Source organism: Lissotriton helveticus, chromosome 2_1 (assembly GCF_964261635.1).
Source record: "Lissotriton helveticus chromosome 2_1, aLisHel1.1, whole genome shotgun sequence".
NCBI classification, from domain to species: domain Eukaryota; kingdom Metazoa; phylum Chordata; class Amphibia; order Caudata; family Salamandridae; genus Lissotriton; species Lissotriton helveticus.
In genome coordinates, this window is record NC_136059.1 from 1,747,837,187 (window position 1) to 1,747,859,255 (window position 22,069).

The following is a 22,069-nucleotide window of genomic DNA, read 5'->3' on the forward strand; positions in this document are numbered from 1 at the left end:
TATCAAAACTATACTGCCACTCTTCTGCATGTAGAAAATACAGCCAAATAGCCTTCCCACAATGCCTCATGTCAATCAAATGCGAGAAGCAGGCCCTACCCTACCGAACACGCCATCAGGTACCATTGATTACTACCTCTTCCCGGCACCGCACTATGTCTCCAGAGAGTACTCCGATATAGCAAGAGACATGCAGAACCTTGGAAAGGTTCATATACCAAGCCCAGTAACAGTAACTTGCACACACAGGCCTCCTTATGGCAAACCTGTGCCATGTTTGAAGAGCTACCGCCTCAGGTGGGACAACCAGTGCAGCAGGACCACGAAGGAGCATTTAAGATACATGCCCTAGGTATATGTCTTACCCTTAGACAAGGGACTTAAAGCTAACTCAAAACAGTCAATCATGTGTACACCAATTGTCAGTATGTATATGATAAGCACAGTGCTTTGGCACAGAATGGCATTGTCAAAAGCGATTAAAGTCCTAAGGCTAGCACATAGATCAGTGGAAAATCGGGAGAGACAAAAAAAAAGTTGAGGGAAAACTCCCTAGAAAGGTCCATTTCCAAAAGCCACCAGCAGAAGTAGAGTGTTTTTCAAGACATTCAATCACTGCATCAGGCCCCTGCCAGACCCACTATTCCTCACATCACAGAAAAATGCAATGCCATCAACCTCTTCTTCAGTGAAAAGATAAAGGAGATCCAAATGCACATGGACAACACCAAGCCTGCTTCTTCTCTAATGCCCATGCATTCCCACAGAATCCTGCAATAGTCATCCATTTAAAACATTATCTTTGACAGACCTCGCCAACATACTTAACTCCCTCAAAGCCACTTGTTATGAAGATGATGTCTTACCTTCTTCCTTCATTAAAGCTCTTTCTGGGGATGCTATCTCAAGCATACTCACCATTGTCAATGCCTCATTCTTCTCAAGACATCTTCGAAGAAGCTCCAAAGACAGGATAGATACTCCCACTTGTGCAGAAACCCTGATCACTCCACCAACTACTGGCCCATCCCTTATCTATCATTCATCAGAGAGATCAAAAGCAGTCTGTTTGTTAGACCTGAAAGTCTCAGGATGGTCTTCCCCAAACTTTTTGCCTGCCTCCCTCCATTTTTCAGATCTTGTTTTTGCTGGCTTTAGAACTTTGTCCACTTTATCACTGCTACCATGCTTGTGCTTTCTCCCATACATACAGTAATAATGGTTCATCCCCAATTGCCATATTTAATTTACTTTTAAGTCCCTAGTAAGTGCACAACATGTGCCTAGGACCTGTAAATGAAATACTATTAGTAAGCACGCAGCACTGTTTGTGCCACCCACCTAAGTAGCCCCTTAACCATGTCTCAGGCCTCCCCCACGGCAGAGCCTGTGTGTGAAGTTTTACACTGCCTTGTTGACCAGGCAAGTAAACACTCTTTCCAGACCTAAAACTTTCCTTTTTATACATATAGGTCATCCCTAAAGAAGGTCCCTTTATACCCCCATAGGGCAGGGTGCATTGTAAATAAACAGTAGGGCATGTACTGTTCATTTTTACATGCTTGTTAGTGAAAAACTTCTGATTTAGTTTTTCACTACTGCAAGGCCTAACTCTCCCATAGGATAACTTTGGGAATACGTTATTACACCTTTAACGTGTAATTTATTTTATTTTATTTATTTATTTTATTTATTTCAAAGGTTTTATATAGCGCTACTGGACCCAAGAGTATCAGAGCGCTTTACAAGGCATGAGAACACAAAAACAATTAAGTAGATTAAAGAGATTTAAGCGAGAACGAGTTACAGAATGTTACTGATTGCCGGCGTGTCTAAAAGGGGCAGGGAGAATAGAGATAGAGGTTGGGATGGTAATGGAAATTGAAAGTTAGTAGGGAGAGGGGAGAGAGGGGAGGGGGAGTAAGAGAATGAGGGTAAAGAGAGGGGGAGTTAGGAGGGGTGCATAGAGAGGAGAGGGGAGTGAGCAGGTAGGGAGTCAATTTACATGAGATATCCTAATACTTGGTTCATGTACAGTGTCAGAAACATTAGATACCCCAATATTTGTTAAGAAGAAGTATTTTTAGTTCTTTCTTGAAGAGAGGGTAGGAGGGGTTGCAACGGATTTCTTTTGGGATAGAGTTCCAGATAGTGGGAGCGTTGCCGGAGAATGCACGGGATTGTGTTTTTTTACATTTCAGTCTAGGAAGGATGAGGACAAGGGAGTTTGTGCTCCTCAGGGATCTAGAGCAGCCTGCTTTGTGTAGTTTTGTTGCAAGGTAAGAAGGGGTGTTTTGGTGGAGAGTTTTGTGAGTGATCCAGGCGATCTTGTAGGTTGATCTACCTTCTATTGGGAGCCACTTGAGATTTTTGAGGACGGGGGAGATGTGATCAAATTTTGTACAATCAGAGATGAGTCTAGCAGCAAGGTTGAGCACAGATTTAATTGGAGCAAGATGGATTTTAGGGGTGCCCGCCAAAGTGCCGTTGCCATAGTCAATCCTGGAAAGGACCAGCGATTGGACAACAAGTTTGAAATCTTCTGCAGGAATAAAAGGTTTAAGTTTCTTAAGATGGAGAAGGGTGAAAAGAGCGCTTTTGGAAGCATTTTTAATGTGGGGGATGAGATTCATATTCTGGTCAATACTGATGCCTAGGGATTTGACCGAATTGGAGGTGGAGAGAGGGCAGTTTAGAGCTTTGATGTCATTTAACCAGAGTTGAATGGGAAGAGAGCTATTTTTGGGGGAGAAAATTATGATTTCCGTTTTTTTGGGGTTCAGTTTGAGATGGTTCAGATGGAACCAGGTTTGAATTTTTATCAGGGTCTCATTGAGGTGAAGGATGTCTTTGTGAGATTTGATCTTGTAGTATAATTGGGTGTCGTCAGCATAGAGGTGGTAGTTGATATTGGAGTGTTTGAGGATGAGGGTGAGTGGTTCCATGAACAAATTGAATAGGGTTGGGGAGAGGATGGATCCTTGAGGGACGCCAAGTGAGATAGGTTTAGGTTTAGAGAGGAAATGGCTAAGCTTAATTTGTTGAGATCTATTTTGTAGGAATGAGGAGAACCATTTGTAAACGGTGCCTTCTAAACCAAACCGGTCTTTGAGAGTGCTGAGAAGGGTGGGGTGGTGGACGGTATCGAATGCAGCTGAGAGGTCTAGAAGGATTAGTACTGAGGATTCTCCTTTGTCAAGGGAAAGATGAATGTCATCAATGATATTAAGCATAGCAGTTTCTGTACTGCATCCCTTTCTAAAGCCAGACTGGAAGACATCAAGGAGGTTGAAGGAGGCGATATGATTCTCAAGTTGTAGTAGGACACATTTTTCAAGGGCTTTGGATAGGAATGGAAGGTTAGAGATTGGACGAAGGTTGTTGGGGTCATTTGGGTCAACTGCGGAGTTTTTGGGAATAGGCTAGATTTGGCCGAGTTGAAGGGAGGCGGGGACACATCCAGTGGAAAGAGAGGAGTTGCTGATTTTGGTCCATATGGGGGCAATGATGGATTTGAGTTCTTGGACCAGAGTGGGGGGGAGAGGATCTTTGGAGTGGGCAGAAGGTTTTAGTTTGGCATTGATATTAGTGATCATAGATTCTGTTATTGGACTGAAAACACTCCATGAGGCATTGTTTTTAGCAGTGGGGTTTGTTATTGGAGGGATATCCTGTTGGGGTATAGCAGGGAGGGGAACGGAGGTATCGAGCGGTGCAGAGGAGGTGGTCGAAGGAGAGTTATCAGAGTTTGGGATGGTGTGTAGGATGGTGGAAGGTTGGGGTGAGGGTGGGAGGGAAGAGAACAAGAGTTCGATCATGTTGATTTTGTTAGTAAAGAAGCTGGCAATTTCTTCGCATTTGTCAATGGAGGCTAGAATTTTAGGAGGGCCAGTTGAGGTTTTTTTTTTACAATTTTAAAAAGTTCTCGAGGGCGATTTCTGGCCTGCTCTAGTTGAGAACGTAGGAAGGAGGCTTTTACGTTAAAAATGTGTTTTTTGTACTGGGATCTTGTGGTTCTAAGGATAGCAAGATTGTCTACATTTGGATGAGCTCTCCAAGTCCGCTCAGAATGTCTAAGAGATTGTCTTTCATTGTTAAGTTCGGAATTGAACCAAGACTTAGGAGGAATGTTTTTTTGTAGTTTAAGTTTGATTGGGGCAATTTGGTCGAGGGTTTCAAGAATAGAATTGTTATAGTGGTTGGTAAGGTCATTGGTGCTGTCAGAGAGAGGAGGGAGAGCTAGGTGAGCCTTGATTGCGGTTTCCAATTTGTCCGGAGGAATAAGGTGAAGGTTGCGGGTGGATTTCTTGGATAGTGTGCTGCTGAGGGTGGGGAGAGTAATGGATTTAGTCATGGTGGAGAGGATAAGGTAGTGGTCAGACCAATCAACGGGATGAATATTGGAGAGGGAGGCTAGATCTTTGTTCGTTATAATAGCATCAAGAGTGGCACCTTTGTTATGTGTCGGAGTATGGCAGAGTTGGGACATATTGGTGATGTCAATGGTATCGTTAAGTAGGATGACAGAGGGATCAAGACTGTTGTTCCAATGGATGTTGTAATCACCGAGGAAGAGATTTTTAGAATGTGAGAGTGAAGATTGTATGATAAGATCAGTCAATTCTTCCGTAAAGGGGATGTTGTTTCCAGGGGGGTGGTAGATAGCGTGTAACCGGGTAGTGGTGGAGTCTGATGTGATGAGATCGGCGCAAAGGTATTCAAAGGATAAAGGGACTTGTAGATTGACTAGAGAGATGTTAAGTTCAGCTTTAAAAATTATGGCGAGACCACCGCCTGTTTGGTCAATTCTGTCTTTTCTAATGATAGAATAACCAGGGGGGATAAGCAAGTCGGGGATAGGAGTGGAGTGGGGGGAGAGCCATGTTTCGGTTAGGAAGGCAATGTCAATGTTTTCACTAAGAATGGTTTCAGCGATTTCAGTGGCATGACAGGAGGCAGATCTGCAGTTAATCAACATGCAGCAAAGGGAGGTGGGGACTGGTGTAAGGGAGGGGGGACAAGTAGGGATCGGTGTGAGTAGTTGGGGTGGTCTGGGGGAGGAAGGAGAAAGGGAGAGTTTGCTTGTTCCTAAAAGAACTGGAATAGTAGACAGGTGCGTGGGGCATGAGGTGGCATGAGGTGGATCGACGTGCAAAAAAAGGGAGTGGGGTCGGGCGATTGGGCGGGGGGACAAGCGGGGATAGATCTAAGAAGTTGTGGAGGTCTAGGTGAGGAGGGCGGAAGGGGGAGTCTTCTAGTTCCTAAGATAACTGGGATGGAATGTTTATGACTAGGGGGTAAATTGGGTAACGGTGTAGGTGGAGAGATAGTTAAGTTAAAGGAGTTGTTCGCTTTGGAGGGTAGAGATGGAGAGATAGTTATGTTAGAGGAGCTGTTAACTTCAGAGGGTGTTGGTTGAGTGCCACGTTGTGGTTCATTGGACATGTTGGTATTGTATGGGGTCATGGCTTGTGAGGGTTGATTGGGTAATGTGTCAGTTGTGTGGTTGTTAGAAGGAGGAGTAATTTTGCAGGTGATGGGGTTAAGGTGGGAGTCTGTGGATGTGCTGAGGAGGGTGTCCGTGTGTGAGGAGATAGTTTTTGAAAGGAGTGAGATATCATTTCTAAGAGAGGAGAGCTCTAAGATGAGGGACAGAAGGATAAGTTCAGTGGTAGGGGAAGCCAGGAAAAGAGTAGATGGGTCTGTGTTTATTGGACTGTTCGTCATATTAGGGTTATGTTGTGGGGGAATAAAGAGTGGAGGAAGAGGTGGAAAGCCAGGAGGGGGTTGGAGCAAGTTTTGAGTGTTTTTGGAAAGGGGGGAGATCAGGGGGTTAGAGGGGAATGTAGGAGGTATTGTTGTTAGGATGTGGAAGTGATTGGAAGTGGGAGAGGAAGGGGAGGAATCAGAATGAGACGGGAGGGGGGAGAGAGGAATGAGAAGATGAGCTGGGAAGAGATAGACTTTTCAAATTTGATGTTATTGGACTCACAAATAAATTAAAATTGCAACTTATGGTGAAGTTGGATTTTAAATTACAGTTTAGCAAATGCCACTTTTAGTAAGTTGGAATGTACTTAATTTATCCATGTGTTGCCTACTGCCTGTCTGTTCAGTCTGGGTTGGGGGACAGCTGGGCTTTGTGCATTTTCTTTATATAGCCACACACATAGGAAGGGTAGGTGCGACTGAGTAGCCATCTGAATGTTGATGGTTCATCCTGAGCAAGATGGGAAGGAGGAGTTGACACATCTGAAAGAGCTGCATGCAGTCCCCACACAAAGAGCGGTATGCAGTACCCACACAAAGGGCTGCATAACCCCCTGTAGTGAGTTTGGAGCCAGTATAGGAAGGGTGGACCTCTCTCCCACTTCAAAGGCACAACTAGGCACAAATACTGGACCCATGACACCACAACTTAAGGACACTTCTGGACCTGTGACCACTCTGCCAGGAGGATGACGATCTGCTGTGCTGCTCAAGGACTGCCACTCTCCTGGAACTGCTGTTTGCTGAGCTCTTGCCTAACTATGTTACCCTTCTGCCTGCTGCTTTCTCTCACTCTTTGCCTGGGTGAGAAGGACTGGACCTGCATCACTTGAACCCACAGTGACTCCAAGGGCTTTCCTGGTTTGCCTCCTTTTGTCTAAGTCTCAGGGACATAAAATACTTAGAATCCTCCTGTTCCAACCCTTGGCTCATCTGCTTCTGAGTTTGTCCTCCCAAGTGGTGCCACACCCAGTCCTGGACCCTTGGAAGTGGACCTAGGGGTTTGCTCCAGTGTAACCGATTCATACTCTGCTGCAAGAGCAAACTCGCTGCATCACACTATTGTGGCAACCGGACCGGTGCATCGCAATAGGAACCAGTGGGATGTATGACGTTACAACGCAGGCTATTACAACGCCTGCCTTTACAACGCGGTTTTTACATCGCATACCATTACAACGCATAGTGCTTTTAGGCGTTGGATAGTGATTTATTTAATTTACTATTCCAACTCCAGTCACCGTGGATAGTAGGAAAGGTGTTGGATAGTAAATTAAATATATTCCCTATCCTAGAGCGCCCCCAGCGCAATGCGTTGTAATGGTTTGCGTTGTAATGACCGCGTTGTAATGGTAGTGCGTTGTAAAAGTTTCGTTGTATAGGTTGTTCACCGAACCAGTGCTTTGGAACCGACACATCACTGCCACTGTGTGGGGAAGATCGACGCATCGCCTCTACAGCCCAGAGAAACCCGGCACAGTACATTTGGAACTGCCACACTTCAGGACCGATGCTTCACTCACAGAACTATCACATCATCGTAGTTGCGTGGAGAAATTTGGTGCAACACGTCAACTGTGTGGGAATCACCAACGCATCTCGCAGTTGCAACCAGGATCAAGGTACTTTTGCTCAGCGGGCCCTGCATGGGGCCTGTATTCGGCACACACTCCATCATGGTCGGCCTGAACTCTTAACTTTGTTCTGGTCCATAGTGACCAATTCACTCTCTAACTGCTACTTACTTCTAAGCGCTGTTTTTGCATTTAAACTTTAGAAATTCATATCTCGAATTCTACACATTGGATTTTTATGGTTTTGGTCTTGTTTTATAAATAAAATGATTCTTTATTTTTCTTTATTTGGTGGCTTTTTGTGGTGTTTTCACTGATTTACTGTTTAAAGTACTCTACATATTTCCTCTTAAGTTAAGTGTGACGTCCCTGTGCAAAGCTACCAGAGGGTGAGCACAGGATAATTTAGGTTGTGTAGTGACTTACCCTGACTAGGATTGTGGTTCCTGCTTGAACATGGTGCATACTTCTGCAAACCAGAAACCTAATTTCTAACAATATTCAATTCCAAGATCACATTAACGTGAACCATCTCCTGCATGAATTCCAGTCTGTCTTCAGATCACACAGCAGCATGAAAACTACTACCTTGCATATTGTAGATCCAGCCCTCTTGCCCACAAATGAAGTTGGCCCCTGCCTCCTGATATTACTGAACCTCTCAGCTGGCATCAACACAGTCGACCATGCCACCCTCATGATCCCTACAACCTTTGAAATCCCCCATTATTCCATACTGTACCCCATCACCTTCAACCCCTTACATGGAGCTGCTTGGCTCTCTTCTCACAGATAACAGCATCAAGATTCACTAATATGCTGATGATATGCAGCTCTATCTGAAAGTATCCTATGCTTCAGACAACCAATACCTTAAACACAACCTGCATATCATCAAGACCTGGATGTTCAGCGCCTAATTAAAGCTCCACTTGATCACATCAGAATTCCTGTTATTTTCCAACCACAATGACATGAACCTTGATGGCTTTGAACAACAACTTTCAGTAGTGAATACCAAATCATTTGGGTTCACCCTGGACATCAACCTCAGCCTCATGGAACACATTGCCAGTCAAATCCAGAGAGCCTCATACCAGCTCTTTCTTCTGGTGAAACAGTTTCTTCCAGAAAGCAACATCAGAACTGCTATTAAAGCTCTCATACCCTTGCACTTGGACAGTGGTAATACCCTAATCTATAGCACCCTTTAAACCGCAGTACATCATATCCGTAGCCTGAAGAAAAATGATCACATCAACCCATCCTGAAGAAACTCCATTGGCTCCTATTCCAAGCCAGTACCAGCTACATCATTTACAAAGCCATCACAACCCAAACCCCTCTTATTTAGAAGACAAGATCACCATCTCACACCTGCTGCCAGGGCACCATAAGACTGCAGACTAAGAAGTGTAAAAAAGAAAAAAAAACAAGGCTGCAGGCCTTTTCCATCTACCCCCCAGGATCTGAAACAACAATCCTGCGTCCATCAGGAGTGCTCTAATTTAAGAAAGAGGTGAGAATCATAATTTTAAACAACACAACATCACAATGTGTTAGGAGTCTACAGATAAGCCACTTCTCTTATCACTCATTGACTTTATGCTGGACTTTGACCACATACAGAGCTCCACTTTCTTTAGGCTACGTTTGTACTACAGAAATAACACATACATTCTTATGTACATACATAGATACATACATACATACATACTGCGAGTGTAGTGCAAATAGTGCATTGAACCATGTTGCAAAACATACTGTGAAGCATGCATGTTTTTGGTCAGTTTTAGTTTTTTCACTAAGGTTGACAAAAGTTTACTATCTTCTCTTGGGTTGTATTTTTATATAAGGCATTTCAAACAGCCTGCAGTGTTGTTGGATCGCCCTATTTCATAGAAAATTAATGCATAATCGTTAATAACAAATTGATCAACATTGATTGCATATCCAATAGTTGACGGCATTACTTTTCTATTTGCTCAGTTTATAGAATTGGACGTACTAAAGATAAAGGAATGAGTGGAATCAGCATAACAAGAAATATATTTAACAATTCTGTAATAACCACAAGCACAACCAAATAGCATACTCTACAGATTGAAGCACATCCCAGACCAGTGCCGGAAAGACGCCCATGTATTAAGAAAGCTCTATAGGTCTCACTTATGCAGAATGCCTTCTACAAATATGGATATCAAAACATAGTTAATATAATGATACAAACAAACAACATAAACATACGCAGCAGTACACCCTGGCCCGTAATTCCGACTATGCCATATGATTGTAATAAATACTCCAAAGATCCAATACTTGTTTCAGTTTTCAGAGGGTGCCATATGCTCACTTTTCAATTTCTGTTCAGCTCTTAAATCTTGTACAATTCTCAGCACCAATCTGTCAGTGGAGTAAGTTCTTTGCCGTACAAAGAACACCCACATCAATTAAATATAATTAAAAAAATTAAATTGAAATACCTAACGAGCAACTAAATTGTCCTGTATAGATCTTATGCCAGATATGTCAGTGGCCAAAAGCTATGTATGCATCGCATTAATCATCGACTATTTCGAAATGCAAAAGCTGGCCACTTGTTTTCTTCCAACAAATATATATATATTTGTTACTGTGTATTGATTGCAAATGCATGTTTTCACTCCTTTTGATGGCCAAGTTTTGTGGAGACACTTTTCCCTTTCTAAATGTGCCTTTCTGGAGGTAACCCCCCCCACACACACACACTTTTTGGCGAAATCTGATTCTGCTACCTTTCTATGCAATTGCGTTTATGTTTTTATTTGGTAAAGCTCCCATATGAGGGTTTGATTCTGTTTCGAGTATCTGTTTTGGCTTCTCCTGGGGACAGCCTTTGTGTAAAGTAATGTTTTCCACAGTGGAATGCACTGAGTCTGACTCTACCTGGAAGCTTAAGTCTGGTTCCTCTGTGTTGCCTGTCGCATCAAACTCAGCCACTGGCGGCCGGTGCAGGTAAGCACAGTGGGTTGGTGGGGTGGGGCGGGGCAGTGGTGGTGGGATGGTGGGGCGGGGCAGGGGTGGGCCGGGGGTGAAGTTGACATACGACGCAATACTGAAAATAAATGAATAAAACCGCTTACTTTGTGCTCGCCGACTCACTATCGCGTTGTATGTTGACTATGGCCACGTCCCCGCCCCATTGTACTTATGGGCCACCCCTGAAACTCACACTTCTCCCTCCTTTCTTCTGTTTTCTCCTGCTCCTCACCACAAATCACTCCTATCTTGCATTTTTTTACCCACGTAAATGTTTGGTATTACCACTGCTGCACTACACTTCTATTCTCACAGCGTGATCCTTTCATCGCGTGAGAGACCATGTGCATGTAATTTAATAATGAATTTGGAGGACATTCAACAATATGAAAGAAAGTCTGCCTCAAATTATCCTGAACGGTTTTACACGATGTGTCATTAAAAACCCTACCGCACTCACAGAAGCAATAGCAAATATTTTTCTGCTGCACACAATGACAGCATGGCACCACATAAACCCACATTTCAATTCACACTTCAAAAGTGGCAGCAGCTTAACCGTGCACAATTGAGGAGAAAACGTGAACAAAATATGTCTCAATAATGAAAGCAAAAATGGCCTCTTTTGCGCTGGTATTGTTCTGTGCGATCATATGATTTAAAATTCATTTTCTTCTTTAAAGTCTGTCCTTCAGGGTCAGTATTAGCATGCTGTTTTATATATTAACGAAGATGAATAAAGGCAGCACATTATTCCAATTTCTTTGTCGGTTATTACTTCTCTGATAGTCACAGTTCACTCCCCAAAATCCGGCAGTGTGCCCTTGAATATGAATTGCCTTATTTTACCAGTTTTGTGGTACTATTCCAGTGAATCTCTGTCCAGACAGTTTTTGAAGTTTTCCCTCCCTATGTGGAAGCTGGCATTAATATCTGCACGTTAATCTGCTGAACATGTTTATTTTTGCTTGGAAGTAAATTATGAACTTGTTGTATGGCATCATTATTGTTGCTTACTGGAGTGCTCCTGCAGATACGTCACATCACATCCTAAACATCTGTGCCCGTGCACTCTCAAGTGCAAATTATGCTTGTGTAGCATTTTTCAAATGTGGGGGAGTTTGGCAACTTTTCAGTGATGCTGTACTTTTGTAAAAAATGTCGACAAACAACACTCCACAAACATACCGCACTATGTACTATATCTCCACACTACCTACAATCACACTTTAAAAGTCCACTGGAAAATATCACAGGACGTGTAATACAAAACATACAAATAGAAGTCAGTGAAAAGAGATGCAAAATAATAAAGTGACAAAATTGGCCCATTAAGGTCGTGCTGTTCCTTGAACCCTGTTGCTTACGCAACATAGGAACACCCAAAGGCTCGTTGAATTATACTACTCGGCTCTAAGCTCCCAAGTGCTCTTAAGCAAGTGGTGTACTCCACGTGGATGACTTCATAACTGTATTGTGATTGCATTTATATAGCACGTACTACCCCATACGAGGTGTTGAAGCGCTTTATGCTCGGCAGCACGCTACTTTGGAGCCCAGGAATAATACTTGATCTAGTGGTTATTTTTCGTCATAAGAATTAGTCTTGTGCTTGGAATGAGACCATTCCATGCATTTACGCAAGGTCCTTTGTGGGTAGTAGAATTTAGGTGTGAGCATTAGTTGGTGCATGGAGTATGTGAATTCATGCAGATTGAGTTGGTGGGATTATTAGTTGATCCAGAGGAGAGGAGGCAGAGTAGCAGTGGTAGCAGTAGTAGTCCCCCTTTCCGCTCACACTATGCTTTTCCCTTGTTTGCTTCAACCCCACTTCAATGGAACAGAGATGGGTTTGGTCAGGATACTCTGAGATTGATAGGGAAGTTCTCCCTGTCTACTTTCTTGATGGTGGATAGCCCCCCATCATTCCCTTCCTGTACTAGGGATTAGTGAATTTGATGTCTAGTGAATCTATGTTTTTTCTCCACCACCTTTATATCCTGTACCCAACTTGTGGATAGCGAAGCAAAGAGCATGCTGGTTGGTTAAGCCACTGTTCAGCATATCTGCCTGCAGCAATTCACTGTAAGTGTGTATTGAACATGGGCCAACTCCGTTACACGCCAAACATCTCCATCACCCAGGCGTGGGAGCTGGCACACTTGGTAGCCAGCTCTGATCCATGCAAAGCTTTGTGATATAGTGGTATCCTAGATATTAGAATGCTTGCATTCAGCTGTTAACCAATCCATGTGCCCTGCCGAAAACATTGCCACCCCTGGTTTGGCGTTGGCAAGACCAGAGAATGTTGATTTGGCAGACAGGCATCGGTTGGTCATCATTCATTCCCCTCAGAGATGTCGTAAAGTGTCTGAAAACAGATGTACTCAAACCTTCACTGTCAGTAAGATTGGTCTCCTGCTCACAAGAAGGAAGGTAAGGAAAGAAGAAAATAATAAAACAATATATATAGACAAGGAAAAAAGAAGAAGAAAGGAAGTGTGCTTTAAAGGCCGTCAGATTACCAAGAGTCTATATAAGTCAGTTGCAGACCATTGGCACGAATGAAGTAAAGCAAGGATCAGAGACGAAAAGAGCTAAAGGTAAGACGCTGACCAGTCCTTCATCTGAGCCATTGGTTGCTGATGAGGCCCACCAGCACTCATTTTTGGCGACCAGCACTTCTTTTCCCTAATCAACCTTTGATCCAAAGCAACTGAAAGAAAAACGCAAAAGGGGGAAAGAAAAAAGAAGAAAAAAACTGAGAAACTGTGAAAAAGAAAAAAAGGGGATGCAAAAGAATTTGAAAGAGCGCGATAAAGGGACAGGGACTGTCTGGAGATAGATGAAAGAGGCATGAGGTGTAATCAAGACTAAACCATATTGGTATTAGGCACCATAACATTGGATACCTATAACTGCGGGCTTCTGAACAAAAGTTTGGGCCACAGCACTTTTTCAAATAAAGTACTGACGTTGACACATCAGAAGACGACTTCTGAGCTTCTCTGAAACACAGCCACGGTCACCACTTCAATTTTCCTTCTCAGGGAAATGTAAGGCATATCTTCACCCTTTTGTAGGAGCAGTTGATCAAAGTGCTGGCTCACAGTATAGCCAATGAGAATGCCCCATGAAATGATAAAGGAAGATTTTCTGAACTTACTAGTGTAAAATGTTATCTGTGCCAAACCGTGCAGAAGACAAATGTATCTATCTAAAATCAAAAGCTCCATCTGTGATGTTCAGAAACAGTGGTATGCCTCTCATGAAAAAGCATGCAAGACGTTTACTGAAGACAAACTAAAGGCACTGGGAATGGTTGCCAATACAGCTGGACCGAGAAACACAGACCCTAAACGTCAAGAGAAAATTGAAGTATTAGATATCAGTTGGGAACTTTCTCCTACTTACCGGACAAGTGGGTACGGCAATTTTCAATCTCTGTAATTGAGTACTTCAGGGGAATGTGGGTGTCTTTGGACAAATTCCTAGGCCCATACGATCCGCCATGAATAGGTCTAACAAAATAAAACAATCGGATGGTAAGCACACCCCCACCGGATCAAGAAACCAACGAGAATAAAGTAAACTTCTTGTAAACTATCTCTCTTTCTCTCTACCTTAGGTCCTTTCCTTTCCCCCTTCACCCTTTCCTTTCCTTCTACTGGGACAGTGGATAGGGGGGACACCCAAGCATACGTGAGCTGAAATTGTACTACAACTAACACAGCCAATTTGGGCTGCCACCCTGTCACGACAAAGCGTTGACGATTACATGTTATATGTTGTAAAAAATTAATCACAAATATTATTATACATTTTTTTTTTAAGCTATTACGAACAAAATCACTGAAATTCTGCCTTTCAGACAATGTTTCCATCAATTGCCAATTTGAAGATGATCCTGATTAGCATGGAAAATGCTAAAAGAAGCAGATAATAAGGGGCCTACAACTGATTGAGAAGACGAATAGCAAGCAAGGCGGTGCAAATCATGGAAAAGTATGAGGAGACAGGTAGGAGCATTGAGGACACAGACAGCACCAGCCAACCTTTGAAGTGCCTGCTGGAGAAATCGAATTCGTTCTGGCCACATTGTTTTATCCATAATGACAGAAGGAGGAGATACCACGCCTACAGGAAATATGCAGAATGTAGTGGAGTTAAAAATGTGGCACTAAACTACTTTTCTCTGTTTGTAGCAGGAGATTGAATTAAATTATCACTTGCATTGTTCCTGGGAGTGAGAAATTATTCATATATGGTCCACAAGGGGACAATCATTTTAGAATGTCATTAAATCCACACATATTGTGCAAAATTAGGATTGTACCACAATGGATTTAACTCTAACTGAAAAATATTTAATTCATAGCGTGGCCTTTTCTTTTCACTCCTTTCATGCAGTTTTTTGGCAGATTGATTTGTCAGCGGCATTCATATGTTTTAAAATAAGACCAAACTCTGTGTCCTATTCAAAGGTTAAAGTGTCCCTGTGCTAAAGAGATAAACAAGAAAGTGTTGTCATTTTCCATCTTTCCTGTTAGATACTTCTCTGGAGATACAAGCAACAGCTAAAAAAACTCCCACATAAATATTAAAGGTAGTATATATCGAGATAATGAGTAAATCATATTATTGTTTAGAAAAATATTCTATACTTTCTAATGGACCGAATGTATAGAATGCTGTTACTAGAGAACTCTATCAAAGAGTTCGCTAACTTGTCAGGTTAAAAAAATAGTGCAAACATGCAGCAGGCAATTTAGTATCTTAAATTTCACAAAATCCACAATGCTTTAGGGAGTTACTATCTAATAAACCTTTCAGAATTTACTTTGTCAGGAAGCTTATCAGGATGCATGGCTTACCACTCACGGTTTGGCGTGTGTGTAATGCTTCAAATCCACTTGCACTCAGTCCATTTCAAATAAGGAAAGAGTGGTTGGTTTTTACAGATCATCCGTCCTGCTTAATGTAAGGCAGAGAATGCAATCCACGGCGGTGCCCTAATGATAAACTTAATTTCCCAGCAGTCCCTGAACTCTCAAGTTGCCTGGAGATGGCGGTGGCAATTTTAGAATATTGGATAACTCTTTCCTTGTGTTACACAGCATTCTGGCTAGGTTATCAAGCTACAATGCTTCTGCTGCCTGGAATGTGAAATTTGGATTCGGGATTTCCTTTTACAAAGAGCAGTTGGTCCTGTGAGAGTTTGTTGAAGGAAGGTTGGGAATTCGGGGTAGATGTACTAAGAAACAGGACACAGTAATTAGGTGCAAATTGTCCAATGACATATTCAATCAATCAATCAATCAAGAAATTTGTATAGCGCGCTACTCACCCGGAGGGTCTCAAAGCGCTTGGGGAGGGGGGGTCCGCTACTGCTCGAACAGCCAGGTCTTGAGTTGCTTCCTGAAGGAGACGTGGTCTTGGGTCAGACGGAGGTGGATGGGGAGGGAGTTCCAAGTCTTGGCTGCCAGGTAGGAGAAGGATCTTCCTCCCGCGGTGGCTCTTCGGATGCGTGGAACGGTGGCGAGGGCGTGGCTGGTCGATCGTAGCTGGCGGGTGGAAGTGTAGAAGGTCAGGCGGTTGTTGAGGTATCTGGGTCCCAGGTCGTGGAGGGCCTTGTGTGCGTGGGCGAGGAGTCTGAACGTGATTCTCTTGCTGACGGGGAGCCAGTGCAGGTCTCTCCGGTGTCCGGAGATGTGGCTGTGTCGGGGGATGTCCAGGATGAGTCGAGCGGAGGCGTTCTGGATGCGTTGGAGTCTTTTCTGTAGTTTGTATGTGGTTCCAGCGTAGAGGGTGTTTCCGTAGTCCAGTCGGCTGGTGACGAGTGCCTGGGTGACCGTCTTCCTGGTTTCCGTGGGGATCCATCGGAAGATCTTTCGGAGCATGCGTAGGAAGTTGAAGCATGACGATGAGACGGCGTTGACTTGTCTGGTCATCGAGAGGGAGGAGTCCAGGATGAAGCCCAGGTTGCGTGCGTGGTCCGTTGGTATGGGTGCGCTGCCCAGGGCAGGGGGCCACCAGGAGTCGTCCCAGGCCGAGGGTGATGATCCCTGGATGAGGACTTCCGTCTTGTCTGAATTCAGTTTCAGGCGGCTGTTCATCATCCACTCGGCTACGTCTTTCATCCCTTCGTGTAGGTTGGCTACGGCGGTGGCGGGGTCGTTGGTGAGGGAGAGGATCAGCTGGGTGTCGTCGGCGTAGGAGATGATGTTGAGGTTGTGTTGGCGTGCGATGGCCGCGAGGGGGCTCATGTATATGTTGAAGAGGGTGGGGCTGAGAGATGATCCTTGTGGTACGCCGCAGATGACTTCGGTGGCCTCGGATCTGAACGGGGGAAGGCGGACTCTCTGGGATCTTCCGGCGAGGAAGAAGATGATCCACTTGAGTGCCTTCTCTTGGATTCTGATGTTGTTGAGGCGCTGCACTAGGGTGCGGTGGCAGACAGTGTCGAACGCTGCGTAGAGGTCCAGGAGGATGAGGGCCGCCGTTTCCCCGTTGTCGAGCAGGGCTCGGATGTCGTCAGTGGCTGCGATGAGGGCAGTCTCGGTGCTGTGGTTGGCTCGGAAGCCGGACTGCGAGTGGTCGAGGGATCCGTTCGTCTCGAGGAAGGCGGCAAGCTGTCTGTTGACGGTCTTCTCGATGACTTTGGCGGGAGGAGGGAGGAGCGAGATGGGGCGGTAGTTCTTGAGGTCGGTGGGGTCCGCTGATGGTTTCTTCAGGAGGGCGCTGAGTTCGGCATGCTTCCTGCTCTCTGGGAAGGTGGCAGTGTTGAAGGAGCAGTTGATGAGATCCGTTTCCGTTTTTGTGGTGCAACCTATATTCTAAGGCACTCATTTATGAAAAGTGACGCACCGCTGCATGAAAACAGCGATGTGTCACTTTTCACTGCACCCTCCTTGCAACACCAATGATGCGTCATATTTACAGCATGACGCATCATTGCACAAGGAGTTACAGATACGTCATTATTTCTGACGTATCTGTATGGCGCAAAAGTGACGCATTGCTGGAGTGTGTCACAAAAGTGACGCAACTCCAGCAATGTATACTTTCACATGGGACAAGCCCCATGTGAAAGGGCCTGCGTCAGTCTTACGCCTGCTGTGAGGCAGGCATAAGAAATTGAGGCATCTGTGTCCTAGAAGTGGCGCAGTGAAATCACATAGATTTCACTGCGTCACTTCTACGACCCTTTCTTGCGTCAATACGCCCCACTTACATACATTATACCTGGCGCAGGTATAATGTGGCGCATGGGTTTACAAAGTGACGCATCTACCTAGATGCGTCACTTTGTAAATATGGCTCAACAAGGCGCATTTTTTACGCCACTGGTGCGTCACAAAAAGTGACGCACCAGCGGTGTAAAAGTGGCGCACATCACAAAATCCCCATTCCAAGTGGGTCATAGAATGACTTGTCTAATGAATAATAATTAGCATGGATGCTATTTACAATCCCCTATGGCTGGCTACCAACACTGGGATGGCAGCCGACAAAGAACAGCAGACCACTATCCCAGTGTTTGTATCCCTGAACAGGAAACATTTTTTTAAAGCAGTAGTTTCCTTAGAGGAACCAACCTGTGCTGCTTTTAAAAAAGAAAATAAATTGGGGGGAAAGCTTATAGCGGAGTTTGCAGTGGCCTCCTGTGACTACTGCCTAATTCCCCGAGTCATCCAACACCATTAACAAAGGGGAAGTGTCCTAAGAAGACATTTCCCCTTTGTGAATCCCCTACCATCTCCTTTGAGGTGTCAGTAAATGATCAATGGTTTGAAGCTGCAGTCCCAGTCACAAACCATTCACACTTGCCATTCCACATCACAATTAGGAGGGGATGCCCCTTCATAAAAATGATTTGCTGTGGGGCATCAAACCCATTTTGTAAGTTCAATGACTTTTCAAATTTGTAAAATCTGTCTCATATGTACCTAAAAGCCATTTTGCAAGCGCAGACCTTGTGATTTTGCAAATCAAATGGTTTGTGATCACAAAATAGACTTATACATCTGACCCATAAAGAAGTATTCTGAGAAACAAGTCATATTGAGAAAAATAATTTTGGATTATGGGCCTGATTTAGATCTTGGTGGACGGGTTACTCTGTCACAACAGTGACAGTTATCCTGTCCACTGAAATATAAAGCCCATAGGATATAATGGAATTCATATTTGGGCAGAAGGAATAGGCATCACCCTTGTGACGGAGTAGCCCGTTCTCCAAGATCTAAACCAGGCCCTAATTGAATATTTTACTTTGAAAATTGCTAAAGTCTTTGAAAATTGTTCCATTGTAAATTGGAGTATGATCCTGCGATGGGAGAGGAAAACTTCATAATTCAATATTATGTTACACATAATATGCATATATTCTCCAGTATTGAATCATATGCTTTAATCTTCCCTGTTGTCGAGGTGGGAATCCCATGTAAATGTAAATGTAAATGTTTTTGAGCTTGTAAAGCGCACTGCTACCCGTCCTAAGGTTTCCTGGCGCTGCATAACTCTGGGGAACCCGTCCTGGCTTTCCCTGTGGGATGGTCCCTTGCTGGGAGTCCCCAAGGTGGAGCCAGGCATCCCCGGAATTGGTGGGGCCGTTGTGGAGATTAGGCAAGCTAATGCCCAGAGTTGCCAAGTGGAACCCCTGATTAGAGTAAGCACCGAAGCGAGAATTATCGAGTCCGCTGACCAAGGTCCACGACCCTGCCGCGACAGGAATTGAACCCTGGTCCCGGGCCAACTTCTGCTCTCGGGCCTGCCGCCTCTAACCAGTGAGCCACACTACTCCACACTACTCCACCCATGGTTATTATAGCAAGCAGTACATAGAAAAGCATTCCGCTGCATAGTTTAAACTACTGACATTATTAACCAAACCCCATCAATTTAATAGGAACCTAGCTTCAGCCAATCATGAAGCAGATCCCAAGGCACTTTTCTCCTCAAGGGCCACCATTCCTTAGATTTCTAACTGCCCGTTGTATGTGAAGGTAGTCTTCCTGAGCTCTTGTTAGTGTATCTGCTTTTCAGCTTTTTTTGTCTACTGATATTTACCTCAACTTTATTTGAATGCATCCTCAGAATTCCATCTACTGGGAGATTAGTTTGATGGAAAAATAATTTCAGAGTCTGCTAAAAAGTTCTTTTCAACCGTGTGGATATTGTGGTAAAATCAGGTTATATTCTTAACACTCCTACAAGGAATGGCAGTACTGCCCTAATCCATATCATATACTGCCTTAATCCATATCATATACTTAAAGAAAGCAAGATTGTAGAACCATAACCTTTCCAGTAAAGACTGTTAAGGATAGAGATGACAGACTTCTGCTTTGGCTACAGGAAATAAGTCAAAGGAGCATCCATCAATAGGAGTTGAGGTGAGGGAACAACTTCACCTCAGAACAAACCTCATAAAAAGTAACATCCAAAGGAAATCGGTTCCCCTCAGGCACACTATAAAACAAATCATTAAATGGTCATGAAAAAAGGCCTGCTAATAAAAGTACTGCTTCAAAGAGGAAACAATTAGAAGGTAAAACATCCTCTTCTACCTCAGCAAGACCAGAAGGATCCAGGTCGGAGTGTTCTGCACCTTTATTAAAAACATATGCTGAGCTAGCGACAAAATTAGAGAGACCCCGTTGTTAAAGGGGATCAGTTGGAAGGAGGGATGGAAAGACCGTCTCTCACTCTACACAGATGACATGTTGGTCTATCTTACAGAACCAGAGAGCGGTATACCGGAACTTCTTAATATATGTAACACCCACGGAAGAATCTCAGGATATACAATAAACTTGTCTAAACCAGTCTTATACATTCTGAAGGGACCGAAGCCAACACTTTCCACAGAATATCCATTAATGATTACAGAAGATTCGTTTAAATACTTAGGAATACACATCACTAAAAATACAGCAGATTTCTTCTCTAAGAATCTGGCACCTCCACTGGAGCGGTTAAGGCGTGATGTGGCGCACTGGGCATCGCTGCCCCTCACATTACCCGGGAGAGCAGCATTGTACAAAATGAAGGCCCTCCCTAGATTCCTTTATGCCCTTGAAAATACGCCCGACACGATCCCACCCCGTTATTTTAAGCAAGTAGCGGCACAGGTATCGGCCCTTCTTTGGGGCAATTGCCCGGCCCGCATAGCACAGACAAAACTATATAACAGCTGGTATGACGGAGGAATCGCACTCCCAAAGCTCCAACTGCACTACTGGGCCACACAACTAAAAGTCATAAACCACTGGATCCATATACCCCATGGCGACCCAGCAAATATATAGCAGATAGGGCGCAATTGGGAAAGAATAATATGCTGGCGATACTCTACAACAGAGGTTTAGTCGCGAAATTAGTGGGACCTACTAAACACACAGCACTGATTTGGTACACGGCACAAGCTCGACTGGGATGGAGGGGGGTGATAACAAAGCTGACCCCACTCTGGGATGCCAAGGCACTAGGACAACTGCGACGGTGTAAGGTTTTTACACAGTGGGACAACATAGGCATCTCCACAGTGGGAGATCTATGGGATAAAGGAACAGTGATACCATTCGCACAGCTTCAACAGCAATATAACCTAGGCCCAAACGAAAGATTTAGATACATGCAAATACGACACGCTTTAATGACGGTACTCCCACTAGATACTGAACTCCCTGAAGCTTCCCCGTTAGAAGACCGACTACTTACAGATCATATGCATACAAGTGCCACATCATTTACATACCGAAAACTACTCAATAATTTGCCACACCCCTCAGGTGTATTGAAAGAGAAATGGACTGTAGAGGTGGGCGACGTGGATGACCCGGAATGGAGAGAAGCTTTAGCATCACCTAAAGAAGTAGGCATTTCTGCCAGGCTGAGATTAGTTCAACTCAAAATCCTACGTCGAATATATTATACTAGGACCACCGGACATCAAATGCAGAGAGCACCACATCCATATTGTTTAAGAGGTTGTGGGGAGATGGGTACCTTTTTCCATACTATATGGGACTGCCCACTAATAGTAAACTATTGGTGACAGGTGCTACGCACGGTATCACAGACAACAGAAACATCACTCTTACCAGAACCAAGAAGATGTTTGCTAAACATATGGGAGCCTAACGACCTCACACGCCATGGGCCGATCTGGACTACACGGGGTCTATTAATCGCCAAGAGAGACATTGCACAGAAATGGGGAGCGGCAGAGGTACCGACACTGTCTGCATGGTGTAGAAATATGGACCTACCGATGACTACTGAACGTACAGTATATGCAACCAGGAGGTGTCCGCGGAAATGGAATAAGATATGGGCGGCGTGTAATGCTTTCAGAGGGAACATTTGTGAACCACTACCAGACTCGGATGGAGATAGCTCAGATGAAGAGATAGAAGGGGAATAACGGGAGAGACAGGAAGGGTAGGATAAGGAACTGATAAGCAATAAGGTACATAATGTTTTAACACAAGCATGAATATGTAAGAAACGTGATCTAAGTGAGTAAGGAATGTAATTGAACAATGCCTGTATTGCCAATTTTATTGATGTTGTAATAAAACAGTTTAAAAAAAAAGAAAAAAATATATGCTGAGGTATATAATGCGTCATCGGGCCCCCCTGTCGATGAAGATGATGTTGATGAAAAAATTATTGATGAGACCACCGACATTAATGGTGAC